This window comes from Aquarana catesbeiana, linkage group LG04 (genome assembly GCF_042186555.1).
Source record: "Aquarana catesbeiana isolate 2022-GZ linkage group LG04, ASM4218655v1, whole genome shotgun sequence".
Lineage (NCBI taxonomy): Eukaryota > Metazoa > Chordata > Amphibia > Anura > Ranidae > Aquarana > Aquarana catesbeiana.
The window spans coordinates 512,785,927-512,806,942 of NC_133327.1; the positions used below are offsets into that span (position 1 = coordinate 512,785,927).

At 43.6% G+C, this 21,016-nt stretch overlaps 1 protein-coding gene and 1 pseudogene across 2 annotated transcripts in view; one reads left to right on the top strand and one right to left on the bottom strand.

Moving 5' to 3' along the window:
- The window catches only part of EPM2A (EPM2A glucan phosphatase, laforin), a 410,272-nt gene that overhangs the window by 284,718 nt on the left and 104,538 nt on the right, over positions 1 to 21,016 (top strand). The window lies entirely within an intron of this gene.
- Positions 8,495 to 18,060, bottom strand: LOC141140572 (olfactory receptor 5V1-like; annotated as a pseudogene).

Genomic DNA, 21,016 nt, shown 5'->3' on the forward strand with positions numbered 1-21,016 from the left:
CCAAACATTCAATACAATAAAATGTGATATAAAAGGAAAAAAATCTTACCTTCATATACTCCTTCTGCAGGACCTGTATGATGGCAGAACAGGTCTCTGGGATAATGATCCCCAGAGCCTGGGGGGAGATGCCTGTCGAGAACTTGAGGTCCTGCAGGCTTCTCCCTGTGGCCAAATACCGCAAGGTAGCGACCAACCTCTGCTCCGGAGTGATGGCTTGCCTCATGCAGGTATCCTGCCTGCTGATATAGGGGGTCAGCGAAGCCAACAAATGGTGAAACACGGGGTCCGTCATCCGGAGAAAGTTCCTGAAATCATCAGGATTATTCTCACGGATCTCACGGAGCAAAGGCATATGACAGAACTGGTCACGCTGAAGCAACCAATTCTTGGTCCATGAACTCCTCCCCACCCTGTTCATGGACTGGACTTGTGTCAAGGTCAGGACCCCAACACCAAGCCCCCGCACAGCACGAACTCTACGAGGAGTACGCATACGAAACATGGCTATAAAACGGTCGGCTGCTCAGAACGAAGTAACAGAACGCACTGAAGAACAGCAAGGCCTGTGAAGAGCGACCTGAAAACCAGTAACGAACGAACAAGAATACAGTGACTAAAGTCACGCGGAACTTGCTTGCACGCACTGAAGAGCAGATACAAACCCACAAGCACAAACTGAACGGCAGAAAACGATCTGAAAGCCACGAGTCTGAAAAAGCGCGAATCGTCTCTCACCAAACTTTTACTAACACGAGATTAGCAAAAGGAGCCCAAAGGGTGCTGCGCTTGGTTCTGAACCGGCCTTTTCTAGTCTCGTCGTACGTGCTTGACGTCACCGCGTTCTTGGCGATCGGAAATTCCGACAACTATGTGCGACCGTGTGTAGGCAAAACAAGTTTGAGCCAACATCCGTAGGAAAAAATCCGAGGATTTTGTTGTCGGAATGTCCGATCAATGTCCGACCGTGTGTACGGGGCATAAGTGTTCATACCAATCCAAAGACAGGATAAAGAGGAATTACCATCGGTAAAACCGGGTTGTATTTTAGAAAATTAAAAAAATTGTGCTTACAAGTATAGAATGCACATGTTTAAAAAGTCCATAAGAAAGCCAGCCAGCAAACACTAGTACAACACACCCGTACAAGCGGGACGTAAAAACAGTGCAGTGACGTCAGCACGTCACTCCTTCCGATGCGTTTCATCACTAATCTGCCGTCGTCCTGGTGCTTTCTTCATAGCCATCTTCGATAGCTTTGATTTTATTTGCTTTGCTGAGCCAGACGCTTATTGGTGGGGGGAGTCATATGTTTCCAATATAATGATATACAGTCTTTAGTTGCTTTAAAATGATGTGTCATGAGTGATAGTTTGCCGATAAGGGTGTGAGATGAAGAGGAAGACTGCTGGGTCATGTCCCAGATGAACATTAGTAAGTTTTGCAAAAAAAATTCCTGTACCTGATTCCAAAAGCTGGGTAGTATCAGGCAACTCCAGAACACATACAACATGAACTTTCTTGCATCTCCAACAAAGGGGTGAACACTGTGGTGAAAGTTTGTGCAGGGTTCCTATAGCGCCAAAGGAACCCGTTTTTTTTTGTGGTAAAAAAAAAATTGTCCCAAGTCTTTCTTCCATTTTGAAAGGCATGGAGGGGTAAATTAGTCGGGGGGGGGGGGGGGGGGTAGGTATCCTATAGGATTTGGAAAATCTATGTTGGACAGGGGAAGAATCCACTCATAGGTCTTTGAACTTGTTTGACTTATCAGGCATTAGCTTTTTACAATTCCCTCTGCTGTGTATATATAGATATATATATATATATATTCATTCTATCTATCTATCTATCTATCTATCTATCTATCTATCTATCTATCTATCTATCTATCTATCTATCTATCTATCTATCTATCTATCTATCTATCTATAGATATAGATGTATATTATATATGTATCTCTATATATACTATAGTGTCAAAAGTATTGGAGCGCCTGCCTTTACACGCACATGAATTTTAATGGCATCCCAGTCCGTAGGGTTCAATATTGAGTTGGCCCTTTGCAGCTATAACAGCTTCAACTCTTCTGGGAAGGCTGTCCACAAGGTTTAGGTGTGTGTCTATGGGAATGTTTGACCATTCTTCCAGAAGTGCATTTGTGAGGTCAGGCACTGATGTTGGACGAGAAGGCCTGGCTCACAGTCTCTGCTCTAATTCATCCCAAAGGTGTTCTATCGGGTTGAGGTCAGGACTCTGTGCAGACCAGTCAAGTTCCTCCACCCCAAACTCGCTCATCCATGTCTTTATGGACCTTGCTTTTATGCACTGTTCCAAATCATGTGGTTATTTGACAAGTAAAAAGGCGCAATTCTCAGATACCTCAAAATGACAATATGTAGTCCATAATAGTCCGATGGCAAATATGGGGGAGAAAATAGGTGAGTCTGTCAGGGCTGCCACCAAGAGGACCAGAAGCAAGTTCCGGTGAAGCTAGCTAAAAAGGCTTCCGTGATGATGGAGAAGGGCTGTGAAGGAGACGAGGATAGCGAGGCCGCAGTTCGGCTTGTTACCAGCCCTGACGCTGTATTATCCTCACCTCTCTCCCCCCTCCCCCATGGATTTTGCCCTCATTAAGTGGACTTTTTAAACTTAAGCCACTAGTGCACAATCTTTGTGGAATCTTTTTGCTGCTCCTGGTCAGCACTTAGAGGACTTGCTGTGACCTGCCGTTCCACACCATCCGAACTGTTGTTTGATGTACTGTATCTTCCAATCCTGAAACGGACTGACTGCAACTTGGAGCCCCACCTCAGCAGCCCAAAGATGTGCCTGAACTCAACTTTAAGTTCTTCCATGTGAGTGGATAATGACAGAAAGGGGACACTCACTGGAGTACAGACCAATAGGCTGCGCACCCCACAAGATGCATAAGAAAATGTTGGAACCCCCTAACGGGGCTTTAATGCAGCCAATAATATCAAAGTGAGTAGGTAATCAAAAGTCACTTTATTGATACAAAAATTTATAAAAGACGAATAGGTTCTGACATTAAAAGTCAGGACATGAACTGAGTACAACATGGGATAAAAGACAGCGGGCAATGCCCATGATTGGGAACAGTGTACAATACAATGTATACAAGACAACAAGATCAAAGATACTAAAATTCTGACGCGTTTTGACCCTAGCTGGGTCTTCTTCAGAGGATGATTATCAGCTGTGAGGGAGTAAACATATATCAAAACATGACACAGAACAACAACAACAGTGGACTTGTGTATATATCAACAGCTTCATAAATTACATAGTTACCAGTCACAAAGTTCCCGATGATTCTGAATGGTTACAGTGAAAGAAATATAGTCCCTCCTGTGTCCGTTGGCCTCCCCAATGACCGGCCAGCCCACCGGAGAGCGGGTATCAGGCCGACATGCCTTGCAAGGGATCACGCATAAATCATCCCCCGAGAGTGGATATTGTTCTTACAAATAAATTGTTATTTGATATATATTCAGAGGCACCCCTTTCCTTGTTTTTTTCCAAATCATGTGGTGGAGGGGGGATTCTTGGTGTGGGGCTGTTTTTCAGGGGTTGGACTTGGCCCCTTAGTTCCAATGAAGGTAATTGTTAAGGCGTCAGCATACCAAGACATTTTGGACAATTTCATGCTCCCAACTTTGTGCGAACAGCTTGGAGATGGCCCCTTCCTGTTCTAATATGACTGCACACCAGAGCACAAAGCAAGCAATCAATATGTCCATTGGATCTGTGCCCACAAGCTCTACATATTCGGAGGCTTGAGACAGTTAAAGTGGCCCTCTTTGCTCTGTCTCAGGGCTGGGTAGTACTATAGGTCAAACTTGTATGGTTTAGGGTGTTGCTTTTTTTTTTTTTTAGATGATTTTAATTTGTTTTGTAATAAACGTTATAATTATTGAGTATCGCCTCTTGGTGTGCTGATAAAGTCTGCCCTTTTTTTGGTAATAGTGTTGTTCCAATTTATTTTGATATTTTGAGAATGTGGCACAATGAGGGTCTCCCTACCTGTATCTATTTCTTAGAGCATTCTTTTCCTATGAATTTTTATTTGAAAGTCTACCCCTCTATGGCAAACTTTAAATTTAAAATTTGATGGCTCCATAATAAAGAGCCACCATGCTCAGGTTTAAAAGCACATGTGGTAAAAAGCCTTATGTGTTCCTTGCAGCAAACTCATGATCCCTGCTGAGGTTTACATGGTTAATTCATTATCCAAAGTGTCTCAGCAAGAGAGATGAAAGAAAGACATCTTCTCAAAAAGTAAGTGGTTAATATGGTGGGACTTGAGTTCATAAAGGATATTCTCTATGACTCTACAGCTTATTCATAATTGTGTTGTAATGCAATGTCTAGCAGAAAAACTGTTATATGCCATGATGACTAGAATGAACACTCTGTTGATCCTAAAGGCAAATGAAAGAACACTTGCACTGTACTTGCTAACAAGGAGATACTTCTGCCCTTGTCCACAGTGTCTATGAGTATTTTGGCAATAATGGTGGATGAGAAAAATTAAATAGGGGTCAATGGTTTTGGGTTTTCTCTTCACCACAGTGATCAATAGAAGGTTTCCTGACAATGTGATTGTATACTTGACAAGGAACAAGAGAAAACAGGTGGCGTGATGATATGGCATACTAGATAGACCAAGGAGTATGAATCTTCCTGGAGACATTTTGTTTACAGAGGAAACAAGTTTGACAATTAAAATAAAAGGTATTTATACATTTTCTTTTGAATATATTTTATTGATTTTAACTTTGTCAAAATGACAAATAGACAGGGAGGGACCAGGGATCGCATAGTTGCACAGAAAGGTGAGAGAGGCGGAGGAAGGGTGGGGGGAGGGCAGGGACACACAGCCGGACGCAGGGGTTTCCAACCATAGTAATGATTACCAATAGTTAAAGATATCATGTAGAAAGAGCTGGGTGGAGATATGAGATCCATGGATCCCACATATTAAGAAATTTGGCATGGCTATTGAGTAGGAGGCTAGGTAGTTGTTCATTTATAAAGAAGCCATCCAGTGTGGCTTCAATAGCAGGAAAATAGACAAAGTGTTTCTTCCAGACTCTAGCAATTGTCAGTTTCGAAGCAAGGAGGACATAGTGTGCTAGCCTAAACTGTGGTTTGGAGAGGCCCGTTGGTTTAAAATGTAGACAAGTAAACCAAGGATCTTTAGGGAGGTGGAGTCCAAACAGCTTATACAGAAGTGTAAATACTTTAGCATAAAAATGGCTTAACATTGGACAAGTCCACCAAGTATGGAGAACATCATCCGTCACCTTGCAACCTTTAAAACAAAATCCCTTATGTCCATGGAATAGGTGGGCCAATCTGGCAGGCACCAAGTACCATCTGGTCAGAACTTTATATGCTGACTCAAAAGTGGTGATGTTAATAGGCAGCAGTGGACCACATGTTATACCAAACTTTTCGGGTTTATTGGCCTTTAAGTCTGCCTTCCCATCTGGTAACGTAGGTGTGCATGTTAGGATATGGCAGGCGGTTAAGTTGGGCGTAAATGATGGAAATAAGTTTAAGAGCCAGGGGAAGTACATATGTTCAAAAATGGTCAAGGAGGAAGAGAGTTCTTCCCCTCGGTTAAGAGACATGACCCAATGTCTAAGCTGAGTGTACCGAGTTCGTTTGGAAGCGGACCTTTAAAACATCCCTCAAGAGTTGCAAAGAATAAGATGGAAGATCTCTCTAAAAGTAAGTGAAGATGAAGCCATGCGAAGTCCACCAGGAAAAAGTGGATGGGGAATCAAGTCCTGGTGGGAAAAGAGGAAAGGTATTTGTATTTTTATTGCTTTAAAAGGGTCAGCCTATGCAAAAGTAATATTTTCGTTAGAGCCTGGTAGTCTCAGCTGGTTTCTTAAATTCTCCAATAATGAGATTTCTCTGCTATTTTTCCCTCATTCACTCCATCGTCTTCTATTAAATTGTCCATAACATTAAATAAATGAAAAATCTTGCAGGGATTGTGGAGTCCCCATAATGCTCATAGTAGGTGTGCAGATCTGGAAATTCAGAACAGAGAGTCCGTTGGGGACTTTTTTTAAGTGCCCACAAGAAATTATTCCTTCTAAGGTCCACAATCTGTAGGTCAGAATCACAAACAATAACCTATAATTGATATTTAGTTCTCTAGGATTTTGGATATGACATACACATTTTACTGGATATAACATCTCTTTAGGGTAGGGAACTAGATCAAACTGACAGCTGGGGCCTTGGAAAGGTGGCACACTGATATGTTTGGTCTCAGTATGAATCAGTTTGAAATGTTTTCTACTTTATGTTTATAGATTGAAGAAAATGGTGTTTCAATGTAAAAGTAAAGTTATCAAGGGGTAGTGGTTGGCATTCAGGTTCAGCTCAATGTGTTGTTATTCACTATGTTTATGGACTGTAATCTAAGGTGACCAGATTTTTTAAATGAAATCCGGGGACATTTTTTTTTTTTTAATTGGCAAATGGTAAACTTTTTTATAAGCATATTTTCCTCAAATGATATATGCAGTGTATGTGCTATGTGTTTATGGAATGATTGTATCATATATACATTATTTCTCACATTTCGTCCATGAATAAAGATTTAAAAAAAAAAAAGATACTGCTTAGAATTTTTTGAGATATGACTGCCAAATGTTATGAAGATAAGACAGAGAAAAAACAGAGTGCAGAGTTCAGGAGTGAATTACATAAAGGATGCAGGGCTCAGCTGTGCCCATTTATGCAGCCTGACCAGTGCCCATCTATGCAGCCTCACTAGTGTCCATCTCTGCAGCCTCACCATTGCCCAGCAATTCAGCCTCACCAGTGAGAAGCAATGCAGCCTCACCAGTGCCCAGCAATGTAGCCTCACCAGTGCCCAGGAATGCATCCTCAAAAGTGAGAAGCAATGCAGCCTCACCAGTGCCCAGCAATGTAGCCTCACCAGTGCCCAGGAATGCATCCTCTAAAGGGCCCGGGAATGCAGCCTCACCTGTGCCCAGGAATGCAGCCTCACCTGTGCCCATGAATGCAGCCTAACCTGTGCCCAGGAATGCAGACTCACCAGTGCCAAGGAATGCAGCTTCACCTGTACTCCCACCTCCCATCTGCTGCCCCGGAAATTGGGGACGTCTGGTCACCCTACTGTAATCTAACTTTTAAATGTAGGAATTGTAGCCTAACCTGTGTCCAGGAATGCAGCTTCACCTGTACTCCCACCTCCCATCTGCTGCCCCGGAAATTGGGGACGTCTGGTCACCCTACTGTAATCTAACTTTTAAATGTAGGAATTGTAGCCTAACCTGTGTCCAGGAATGCAGCTTCACCTGTACTCCCACCTCCCATCTGCTGTATACTAAACTGACAGGCAGAGGTGCAGGGGGAGATGTCAGGTCTTGGGCCCCCCACCGCCCCTCCAATCCAAGGACAGGTGGTCTCCGGGGAAAGTATTCTCAATCCGGGGACTGTCCCCGGAAATTGGGGACGTCTGGTCACCCTACTGTAATCTAACTTTTAAATGTAGGAATTGTAGCCTAACCTGTGTCCAGGAATGCAGATTCACCAGTGCCCAGGAATGCAGCTTTGCCTGTACTCCCACCTCCCATCCACTGTATACTAAACTGACAGGCAGAGGTGCAGGGGGAGATGTCGGGTCTTGGGCCCCCCACCGCCCCTCCAATCTGGGGACAGGCGGTGGGGGGCCCAAGTGTTCTCAATCCGGGGACTGTCCCCGGAAATTGGGGACGTCTGGTCACCCTACTGTAATCTAACTTTTAAATGTAGGAATTTCGTATTTCATCAAATACCCTTCTCGTGTTTTTCTTGTGAACTGTAGAATGCAGTGGGCTGTAGTCTGCCTGTCTCTATCTCTTTAGGATTGCCCTGTAAACACAATATTACTTTCTCAGTCAGATGCTGTTGAACAAGCTCTAGTAAGCTGTATGTGGGAGGTGGTAAATATTTGGGACACTTCCTTGTTGTCTCTTTCCACCCGGGCTTCTGCACTTTGAGAATGCTGCAGTAAGGATCTGTCTCTTCCCCATGCCTTAGGGGCTAGGGGTTGTAAGAAGCAGGCATCTTGGGAGGTATTCCTGAAGATGTTGTCTGCTGGAGGCTAAAGGGAGTCTGGCCTTGAGGAACCAACTGTGGCTGTTCTCCTAAAATTGAGCTGGCATATGACTAGCTGAAAGAGAAGAACCAAATGAACCTTCTTCTGTCTAGAAATACCAGCATTAAGATAATACTATAACCTTGATACTCATGGAACCAAAATCCCGTGGGTATCCAGCCAGCATAGTCTGTGACCAGGTGGAAGAGAGACCTTTGTAGAGAGGCCTTAGAAGAGGATTACAGCCTACGTTTATGGGTGAGTCTTTTGGGCTAGATATTCTAATTCATTACTTACTCTTCTTCCCATATGCTAAAAGTTAATAAACTAGTTTACAATTCTTTCTAAAACATGTTGATGAAAGAACCACACCTGAGATCATTTATTTTACAGAATTTTTGCATTGTGTATTTAACAGTGTTTATGACATCTTTATTCTTTATACTGTATACTATGGGGTTTAGCATCGGTGTCACTGCTGTATAGAGAATGGAAACAGTTTTGTCTATTTCAGGAGAGTGATTAGAGTGTGGTGCCAGATACATAGACATGATGGTCCCGTAGTAGAGAGTCACTACTGTTAGGTGGGAACCACATTTGGAGAAAGTTTTAAGTCTTCCTTGGGAGGATATGATCTTCAAGATGTTGGAAATGATGTAGACATATGAGATTAGAGTCCAGAAGGAGCTCATAGCAACGGCCCCTGCTACAATGATGGTGTTGAACAAAGTATCTCCGCAGGCCATTTGAAGGAAAGGTGGTATCTCACAGAAGAAATGGTTGACATGGTGGGAGTTGCAGTAGGGGAGTTGGAAGGTCAGGACAACTTGGATAGCAGAGTTAAGGAAGCTAATACTCCATGCACCAGCTGTTAAACTGACATACAACATTTTGTTCATGATGGTCTTGTAGTGCAGTGGTCTACAGATGGCAGTACACCGGCCATGATGGCAAGATTTAGACATTCTGTTCACCCTAAGGCTAAATGAAAGAACATCTGCACTTCAAATGCCAACAAGGAGATACTTCTGTCCTTGACCAGAGTGTTTGTGAGAATCTTTGGAACAGTGGTGGATGGGAAACAGATGTCAATAATGGAGAGATTAATCAAGAAAAAGTACATGGGGGTATGTAGCCTTGGGTTGATCCCCACCACAATGATCAGTAGCAAGTTTATTGACAATGTGATTATGTACATCACAAGTAGGGATGAGCCGAACACCCCCTTGTTCGGTTCGCACTAGACATGTGCATTAGTTTTCGACCGAATGCATTTTTGTCCGAATTTCAGGTAATTTCATTATCGATTTAACAAATGATAACGAAAGCGCAAAATACGAAAACCGAAAGATCCGACATAAACAAATGCTTTATTTTCATTTTTGTTGCGACAACAGTTCGATATAGATAGGAGATTCGACATGACACTGACAATAACAATCTGTGTCTATCGAACCTGTGGTCGAATGTGCCTAACCTTAATTCTATTAGTCCAAGATTATTCTACATAGAGAGAAAAGATTCGACATAGAGAGAAAAGATTGCTGCTGGAATTGGGTGGGGGAAGTAAAATAAAAATAATGATGATGATGAATGTTATTGGCCGATTGCAACCAAAGAGGAGGGGCAGTAAAATAGCTAGAACTAAGTACACACGTACAGCCAACATACTTTCACTTACGATTTGCTAGCAGAGACACACACACTGAATCATTTCAGAAGACAGTCAATCTTAGCTGGTCCGTTTGTCAGAGAACCTGAATTATTTAGCAATTAAGCATAAGCACAGCAGCAGAACAATAGTGAAGCAAGCTACAGTTCAACTTAACTTTTTCATAATAATCTGCTGCTATTGTGTTAGTGTTGTGAACTTGATAGTGATACTAGTGTTGCTAGTGTTGTGATAGCCTCAGAAGTCTGCCCGTGTTGTGGGGGGGGGGGGGGATTTATTATTATAGATTCTATATTATAATGCCATATCAATATTTGACACAATGTCAGATGCCGTGCCCGCCATTGCACTTGGAGACTGAGAAACGATTGTGAAAGTTGGCTGACTGTTGGGGTAGAGTAGACCATTCAACATGAACGACAAAGATTCGACAAAGCACCGAAAAACATACAAACATCGATTCTTTGGCTTATGGTGTCTGTCGAAAGTTCTAAGAAGATTAGACGGAGCAGCTAAACTGTACGACGCTGCAATCGTACATTTCCGGATAAATGCCTCCCGCCCATAGGCTATAGAAAAATTTTAATGTTGGTTGACTAGTAAAATAATTAATAAATATAATTATTACTAGTCATACAACATTAGAATTCTACTACAGCTAGCTTGTAGGCGGAAAATTTGATTGGAAATGTACGATTGCGGCGTCGTACCGTTTAGCTGCTCCGTCGAATCTTCTTTGAACATTCGACAGACACCATAAGCCTTCAATGACAGATTCTACCTTAATTAATTTGGATTTTCAGACGAATGCAATTTTTAACGAAAAACGAAATAAATAAAAACAAATTTTGGGAGTAACTAAATAAATGTATTTTTCGGACGAAAACAAAATTCCGAAATGAAATATTTCAGTGTGCACATGTCTAGTTCGCACCAGAACATGCGAACAGGCAAAAAATTTGTTCAAACACGTGAACACCGTTAAAGCCTATGGGACTCGAACATGAATAATCAAAAGTGCTAATTTTAAAGGCTTATATGCAAGTTATTGTCATAAAAAAGTGTTTGGGGACCTAGGTCCTGCCCCAGGGGACATGTATCAATGCAAAAAAAAGTTTTAAAAACGTCCGTTTTTTCGGGAGCAGTGATTTTAATAATGCTTAAAGGGAAACAATAAAAGTGTAATATTCCTTTAAATTTCGTACCTGGGGGGTGTCTATAGTATGCCTGTAAAGTGGCGCATGTTTCCCGTGTTTAGAACAGTCTGACAGCAAAATGACATTTCTAAAGGAATAAAAGTTATTTAAAACTACTCGCGGCTATAATGAATTGTCGGTCCGGCAATACACATAAAAGTTCATTGATAAAAACAACATGGGATTTCCCCACAGGGGAACCCTGAACCAAAATTAAGAAAAAAAGATGCGTGGGGGTCCCCCAAAATTCCATACCAGGCCCTTCAGGTCTGGTATGGATATTAAGGGGAACCCCACGCCAAAATTAAAAAAAATGGAGTGGGGGTCCCCCTCAAAATCCATACCAGACCCTTCAGGTCTGGTATGGATTTTAAGGGAAACCCTGCTCCAAAATAAAATAAATGGCGTGGGGGTCCCCCTAAAAATCCATACCAGACCCTTATCCGAGCACGCAACCTGGCAGGCCGCAGAAAAAGAGGGGGGACGAGAAAGCGCCCCCCCTCCTGAACCATACCAGGCCACATGCCCTCAACATTGGGAGGGTTCTTTGGGGTAGCCCCCAAAGCACCTTGTTCCCATGTTGATGGGGACAAGGGCCTCATCCCCACAACCCTTGCCCTTGGTGGTTGTGGGGGTCTGCGGGCGGGGGGCTTATCGGAATCTGGAAGCCCCCTTTAACATGGGGACCCCCAGATCCCACCCCCTGTGTGAAATGGTAATGGGGTACAAAAGTACCCCTACCATTTAACAAAAAAAGTGTCAAAAATGTTAAAAATGACAAGAGACAGTTTTTGACAATTCCTTTATTTAAAGTCTTCTTCTTTCCATCTTCTTCGGGTCTTCTTCCTTCTTCACTTCACTTCTTCACTACTTCCAGTACTTCACTATTAGTTCATCCTCTTTTCATTACTGGGTGCCTGTATATCCTGTTGAGAGCCTCCTATTGGAATCTATCATCTGATGTTTACACCGATCCACCATCTGATGTTTTGACACCAATCCACGTGTGTGGGATACCATTTACAAGCCTGAAGTGACCCTTGGACTGCAAAGCTGGGGGTCGTCCTGTTCTGGTGAGTGGAGATGGAAAAGGGGGTGTCACTGTACTCCTGCAAGTTTGTGAAGCATTTTTTGCACCTACTTCATTGTGGACTAACACTTATTTGGATTTTTGTTTGGACTTTTTTGTTGATTTCAGTTATATTGTGTGTTGCGAGCGCTGTATTTTTTTATCCACATTTATCCTAGTGATTAGCACCTTGTCTATAGCAGCTGCATTTCATTATCACTTAGTTGTTTCCATCAGTTATATTTAGTTTATATTTAGTAATATATTTTCAAATATTTAAAATTACCATACTATTGTAACCAGATGTCAATAGCACTCACCTCCACAGACTTCCTTTAGGCAACACAGCAACGTCCACTATTGCTTACATGCACAAACGGATCTAATATAGGCTGATTTTGGCGCTAAAACGGCATCTTGATTGTCATAGATATCAGCTGTTATCATGGGAGGGTATTCTCTTATCTTCAGGGTGTCCTGCATACAGCTGTCCTATATCAATCAGTGGCGGCATATGGTCCGCGCATGCGCCGTACATCACTCTTGGTCTGTGTTAAACCGAAAGTGCGTGCATGTGCAGTAGAGCCGGTGCAAATCTCTTAATTACAGGCAGCCAGACAAAAGCTGTCAACTAGCTCTTGTCTAACAGGGAACAGACCTCCTTAGATAAAGCCACATTATCTCTACCCGATAATCCTACATGCACAGCCAGAAATCAAATAGCCAAAGCCGCACCACATTTATAATTAACCAAATAAAACATAATAGATAATTTCCAAACCTGGTTACAAATAATATATCTAAATAATATTGATGTGCTTGCATGGGATTCCCCACACTCCAACCACCTCAACACCACCACTTTGGAAAGCAGGGGGCAAAAAGATGTAGCCATCTTGCTCCCAGATTATAACCATGTATGGAGTCCCAATTGCATAGAGACAAACATTGATTCAGATTGCATGTGAAGACACTATGGTACGTCATTATTTTACACATCACAAATGAAGTTCCAATAAGACAGGGAATTAGTTATTCCACCTTATGTAAATTAATCAGATTAGAGAATGCTGCACTAAAATCCATCCAAATATGATTTTTACATTGTCACTACTTCTGATATGTTCCACAATAAAGTGTAGCTCATGAGTCAGTCTATTGGTTTAAAAACAGGACACACTAAAACGCATGTTGGTATACAGGTTAGATATCAATGCTTCCATATGTAACATATGTATAGGGTTTTTAAGACACATGGGGTACAAGACCATTAAATTCATGCAGTTTACCTAACCCAGGAATGGTTTGTAACTGAAGGCCTCGTTGAGGCTTGGCGGGCAGGTGGCGTTTAATTTAAAAATCCATTTTGCCTCCCGCTGTAATAATTTCTTATCTAAATTTCCGCCTTTTGGGTCTTCAAGAACCCTCTCTAAGACTGTGAACTGAACCATTGATGTGTTGTGCTTATGTTGAAGAGCAATTGTCTACCAATTGGAGTGTATAGTAGATTTTTTCTAATGTAGTAAATGTGGTCATATATTCTCTTCCAAAAATTTCTAAATGTCTTTCCAACATAGAATGATCCACATTTACAAAATGCAATATATATTACACCTTTAGTCTGACAGTCAACATAATGTTCAATGTTATGTATATTACTGTTTGACAAAATAAAGGATGCTCCTTCTTATGCCGCGTACACACGAGCGGACTTTACGGCAGACTTTGCCCGGCGGACTTTTCGACGTACTTTACGAAGGACTTTCTGAATGAACGGATTTGCCTACACACAATGCACCAAAGTCTGTCGAATTCGTACGTGATGACGTACGACCGGACTAAAACAAGGAAGTTCATAGCCAGTAGCCAATAGCTGCCCTAGCGTGGCTTTTTGTCCGTTGAACTAGCATACTAGCATACAGACGAGCGGACTTTTCGACTGGACTCGATTTCGACGGATTGATTTAAAACATGTTTCAAATCTAAGTCCGTCCAACTTTTGAGCAAACAAAGTCCGCTGGAGCCCACACACGATCGAATTGTCCGACGAAATCCAGTACGCCAGACCAAGTCTGACGTAAAGTCCGCTTGTGTGTACGTGGCATAAGACCCACTTGCAATATACACACATAACACATTGGTGCATGCCCTTAGTTCAGTAGTCCCTGAGGGTTCTTGAAAATAGCTATGGACCAATCAGTCCTTAAGAGATCTGCATTTCTTGTAAGTTAGCTGGGGATGATCTCCAATGTACTTTCTCAGGATAGGATCACCAGTTAGGAGATGCCAGTGTCTTTTACCATGTGATGATTATTTGAATATGTAGTAACAATCCTCACACTGTCTGAATGTTTGCTAGTTTTATTCCCAAACAGCAGTTCATGTCTTTTCTGACATGCCTTATTATAGGCTTTTTTCAGAGTCATTTTTGTATAACCTCTCTCTAACAGCCTTGATCTCAGTGATTTGGATTCCCTCTTGAAATCTTCTTTGTCGGAACAATTTCGCCTAATACGTAAATATTGTGAGTACAGTATATTTCTAATTAGTGGTTGGGGATGAGCACTGGAAGCATGGAGTACAGTATTCCCCGCCCTGGGTTACCTATACAATGAAGTGCTCAGTGTTCCACCCTCCTGTTTAAATAAATTCACATCCAAGAATGATATCGACCGCGCATCACATTGCATAGTGAATTTAAGATTATATGTATTGGTCGCCAATTTCAAATAATGCTGGACAGGCACACAGACAAGGATTCATCAGCAAACACAATTCGCTCCCACTCCCCCAGGTACAGGTTGGCATACGATGGGGCACAGCATGTTCCCATCACAACCCCCTGCACCTGGAGGTAGTGGGAGCCATCAAAATTAAATACATTCTTAGTCAAAATGTGGTGCAGCAACTGCACCACAAAGGCATTGTATGGTTTGGTCACTGTGTCCATCTCATTCAAGAAGGTTTCAACCACTGAAATCCCACACTGATGTGGGATACTGCAGTATAATGCCTCTACGTTAATACAGAATAGGGATGAGCTTTGAGTTTGACTCGAACATCGCATGTTCGACCATTCATCGAATTGCGAACGATATGGGTCACCAAATTTGAGTGGCGCGTCACGGCCCATAATTCGCTGCAGCATAGCAGTGCATTGCTGGCTGATGATTGGCCAAGCATGCACTATGACCCGCATGCTTGGCCAATCACAGCGCCGTCTGTACAGAGAGCCGTAATTGGCCAAAGCCAGGGTGGCTTTGGCCAATTATGGCTCAGGGGGTTTAGTACATGACCCACACTATATAAGGCCACCTGCACATCGGTCCTGTGTAGTGTGTTCCGGCATTGAGAGAGAGCTAGAGAGAGAGAGAGACAGTGCCATTTGAATTAAGTTAGAGTAGGCAGGCGGGTCAGTTAGCTGCACTTACAGTGTATTGTGTATATATTCATCCTAGGTGTTGTGTGTGTGTGTGTATATATATATATATATATATATAGTGGCTTGCGAAAGTATTCGGCCCCCTTGAACTTTTCAACCTTTTGCCACATTTCAGGCTTCAAACATAAAGATATAAAATTTTTATTTTTTGTGAAGAATCACCAACAAGTGGGACACAATTGTGAAGTGGAACGAAATCTTTTGGATTTTTGAAACTTTTTTAACTAATAAAAAAATGAAAAGTGGGGCGTGCAAAATTATTCGGCCCTCTTGCGTTAATACTTTGTAGAGCCACCTTTTGCTGCGATTACAGCTGCAAGTCGCTTGGGGTATGTCTCTATCAGTTTTGCACATCGAGAGACTGAAATTCTTGCCCATTCTTCTTTGCAAAACAGCTCGAGCTCAGTGAGGTTGGATGGAGAGTGGTTGTGAACAGCAGTTTTCAGCTCTTTCCACAGATTCTCGATTGGATTCAGGTCTGGACTTTGACTTGGCCATTCTAACACCTGGATACGTTTATTTGTGAACCATTCCTTTGTAGATTTTGCTGTATGTTTGGGATCATTGTCTTGTTGGAAGATAAATCTCCATCCCAGTTTCAGGTCTTTTGCAGACTCCAACAGGTTTTCATCCAGAATGGTCCTGTATTTTACTGCATCCATCTTCCCCTCAATTTTAACCATCTTCCTTGTCCCTGCTGAAGAAAAGCAGGCCCAAACCATGATGCTGCCACCACCATGTTTCACGGTGGGGATGGTGTGTTGAGTGTGATGAGCTGTGTTGCTTTTATGCCAAACATATCGTTTTGCATTGTGGCCAAAAAGTTCGATTTTGGTTTCATCGGACCAGAGCACCTTCTTCCACATGTTTGGTGTGTCTCCCAGGTGGCTTGTGGCAAACTTTAGACGAGACTTTTTATGGATATCTTTGAGAAATGGCTTTCTTCTTGCCACTCTTCCATAAAGGCCAGATTTGTGCAGTGTACGACTGATTGTTGTCCTATGGACAGACTCTCCCACCTCAGCTGTAGTTCTCTGCAGTTCATCCAGAGTGATCATGGGCCTCTTGGCTGCATCTCTGATCAGTCTTCTCCTTGTCTGAGCTGAAAGTTTAGAGGGACAGCCAGGTCTTGGTAGATTTGCAGTGGTCTGATACTCCTTCCATTTCAAAATGATCGCTTGCACAGTGCTCCTTGGGATGTTTACAGCTTGGGAAATCTTTTTGTATCCAAATCCGGCTTTAAACTTCTCCACAACAGTATTACGGACCTGCCTGGTGTGTTCCTGGGTCTTCATGATGCTCTCTGTGCTTTCAACAGAACCCTGAGACTATCACAGAGCAGGGGCATTTATACAGAGACTTGATTACACACAGGTGGATTCTATTTATCACCATCAGTCATTTAGGACAACATTGGATCATTCAGAGATCCTCGCTGAACTTCTGGAGTGAGTTTGCTGCACTGAAAGTAAAGGGGCCGAATAATTTTGCACGCACCACTTTTCAGTTTTTTAATTGCTAAAAAAGTTTAAAATATCCAATAGATTTCGTTCCACTTCACAATTGTGTCCCACTTGTTGGTGATTCTTCACAAAAAATAAAAATTTTATATCTTTATGTTTGAAGCCTGAAATGTGGCAAAAGGTTGAAAAGTTCAAGGGGGCCGAATACTTTCGCAAGCCACTGTATATATATATATATATATATATATATATATATATATATATATATATATATATATGTATATACACTGTATTCAGTTTAGCTAGATCTGTTCCTCTTATTCTCTTCCTACTGACAGGCAGGCAGGTGTTTTTACAGTATTTACAGCTACCTGAAGAAAATTGTTGGTGTTCTTCTGATCCTATTAGTCCTATTACCTACAGTATTTACAGTTAGTGTAGTGCGTCCTCTGCACAGTGTGCACCTAAAGCTACCTGAAGAAAATTGGTGGTGTTCTTCTGATCCTATTAGTACCACAGGCAGGCAGTTGATTCTGCTAGCTGCAGCATCAGTATATATATACATCCCAGCTTTGTGCGCTACATCTCACTGCAGGCCATTAGTATGTCTGGAAGGCCAACAAGGAGAGGCAGACAGTCACAAGCCAATAAAAGAGGGCAAGCAGGCTCTGTGTCTAGAGGCAAAACACAATGAGTGTAGCGCAAAAAAATTATTGAAACGTCCAATGTCAAAAACATTAAACCAACAGTTCCAAATGTAAATTGTAAGAGAAAGTCATCCATATATATATTAATAAGGAATCTTCAGGAACTGTAAAACTTCAAACAAAGGTATAAAGCATCTGAAGTGAAGACAGACACACCACCACCGACAATGAAGAGGCTTACCGGATAGAATGGACCCCATAGACGACGTCTAAGAAGACGAAACGCGTCGGGTAGGACCCCACTGTCGCCACCCTTTTACAGCTCTGTTTTTAATGGATCTACATGTGAGTGTATATCTTTATTTTTATTAAATTCTACTTTTTTTCCATTTATCATTACCATTACTTGTTTTTCTAACATCGCTTCGAGGGATACAGCAACTTGTGGTTCATTCCATAAACATTGCCCCTCCGGGCCACCTATAGCCACTCACCACCCAAGTCTTATCCAAACCCAACTCGGCGTATGCCCCTTTGGGTCCATTCTATCTGGTAAGCCTCTTCATTGTCGGTGGTGGTGTGTCTGTCTTCACTTCAGATGCTTTATACCTTTGTTTGAAGTTTTACAGTTCCTGAAGATTCCTTATTAATATATATATGGATGACTTTCTCTTACAATTTACATTTAGAACTGTTGGCTTAATGTTTTTGACATTATGTTGGACGTTTCAATAATTTTTCAGCGCTACACTCATTGTGTTTTTCCTTTTGGCATATATCTTGTTGGTCGTGTTAGCTGCTTTTTTCTTTCTAGGGCAGCGCAGAATTAATTTGTATACATCTGTGTCTAGAGGCAACAGTGGTGGTCGAGGAGACGGTGCATCCCCATCAGCATGTGGCTGTGGGACATGCTTGTCCTTTTTTTCAGCAGCTGGCCGCGTTGAGCCGCAACATGCGGAAGACTTGGTAGAGTGGATGACCAAGTCATCCTCATCCTTTTCATCTTTTCTCACCCAGGCTCAGGGTACTTTGTCTGGCAAAGCAGCTGCCAAAGCAGCATCTTCCCTAGGCTCAATGGCATCAGTCACTCCTTCCTTAGCCCCACCATGTCCTCCTGAGGAGTCCCCCGAACTGTTTGACCACAGTGTTGGGTACATGCTCCAGGAGGATGCCCAGCGTTTTGAAGGCTCCGATGATGGTACCCAGCTAGAGGAAGACAGTAACGTGAGCCCAGAGAGAGGGGGTGCCCAAGAAGGACAGAAATCTGGCAGTCATGTTCCCCCAGCTGCAGCATACTGCCAGCTTTGCTCCAGTGATGAGGAGGGAGGGGATGATGAGGTCACTGACTCCACGTGGGTACCTGATAGGAGAGAGGAGGAGGAGGCAGGATGCCCTCCAGGCAGGATGCCCTCCAAGGGCCAGCTTAAGGGCAACACACCGACTGCATCACACTGCAGAGCTCTGCATGTGCAGGGCGCTGCTGTCTCTGCGCATTATTCAAAATTCTTTGGTGTGGGCCTTTTTTGAGACAAGTGCATCAGATCCCACCGCTGCTATTTGCAACATATGTCTCAAGCGTATCTCGCGTGACCAAAACATCACTCGCTTAGGCACCACATGCTTGACCAGACATATGTCGAGCTGCCATGCGGTTCGTTGGCAAGCGTACCTAAAAGACCCACACCAAAGAACAAAGCGGACCTCTCCTTGCTCCTCATCAGCTGGGATCTCCAAACCCACTATACCTTCAGTCCTCTCTGAAACCTGCACTGAGAGGAATGAAGGTGTAGAATTAGGTGTGTCACAGCCAAGTACTTGCGGGCAATCTGCTATCGGTACATCGACGTCAGATTGTACCAGGCAAATTTCCCTGCCCCAGCTGCTGCACCGCCAAAAGAAGTTCGCTCCTAGCAATCCACATGCCCAGCGGTTGAACGCTAGCTTGGCTAAATTGCTAGCACTTCAACTGCTACCTTTTCAGTTGGTAGACTCTGCCCCCTTCTGTGAGTTTGTGGATTGTGCGTTTCCTCAGTGGCAGGTTCCCAAACGCCACTTTTTCTCACGGAAGGCGATTCTGGCTCTCTACCGGCATGTGGAAGGCAATGTTCTGGCCTCGCTGGACAGGGCAGTCAGCGGTAAGGTGCATATTACCGCTGACTCATGGTCCAGCAGGCATGGACAGGGACGTTACCTATCTTTCACCGTGCACTGGGTGACTCTTCTGGCAGCTGGGAAGGATGCAGGACAGGGTGCAGTAGTGTTGGAGGTTGTTCCGCCACCACGCCTCCAAAATTCTACTAGTGGTGATTCTGCCACACCTCTCTCCTCCACCCCCTCTTCTTCTTCTTCCTCCATGGCCTCTTCCTGTGCTGATTTGTCCTCGGAACCAGCGGTGCTCCGTAGGCATTCAAGGGGCTATGCAAGCACGCAGGCAAAAAGATGTCATGCGGTGCTTGAACTGGTGTGCTTGGCGGACAGGAGCCACACCGTGGCAGAGATTCTGTGAGCTCTGCAGGGGCAGGTTCAGAGGTGGTTGACGCCATGCCAGCTTAAGCCAGGTATGGGGGTTTGCGACAATGGCACCAACTTCCTCTCCCCACCTCCGACAGGGACAACTGACCCATGTGCCCTGTTTGGCCCACGGCCTTAACTTGGTGGTTCAGCGGTTCTTGGGCAGGTACCTGGGCTTACAGGATGTCCTGAGGCAGGCCAGGAAAGTCTGTGCATTTTCGCAGGTCAGATAATGCCAGTGCTCAGCTGGCTGACCTCCAAAAGGAATTTAACCTGCCCAAGAACCGCCTAATCTGTAACATGCCCACCAGGTGGAACTCAACGTTGGCCATGCTGCTGCGGCTGCACACGCAGCAGAGAGCCATCAATGAGTACCTATGTGACTATGGCACCAGGACAGGGTCAGGGGACCTTGGTTTTTTTCCCCACGCCAGTGGGCTATGATCAGTGACAGTGCATGCATCAGTGACACTGTCTCTCTTGTCCACCTGTTGTAGCACATGCTGCTGGAAATAATGGACAGGGCACTTGAGGCAGAACAGAGGGAGGAAGAGGACGACTTCCTTACCTCTCAAGGCCCCCTTTATCCAGACAGTGTTCCTGTGTGCCCGCCGATCACACAGGAGGAGGAGGAGGAGGAGGATTGTGTCAGCATGGAGGTGGAGCCTGGCACTTAGCATCAGCAGCAGTCTTCAAGGGATCATTTGCAGTCCGAAGAAACCCATGGACTTGTACGTGGCTGGGAGGAGGTGGCTGCGGATCATGTTGTCCTTAGTGACCCAGAGGACTCTGGACCGAATGCCTCAGCAAACCTACGCTGCATGGCCTCCCTGATCCTGCAAAGCCTACGGAAGGATCCTCGTATT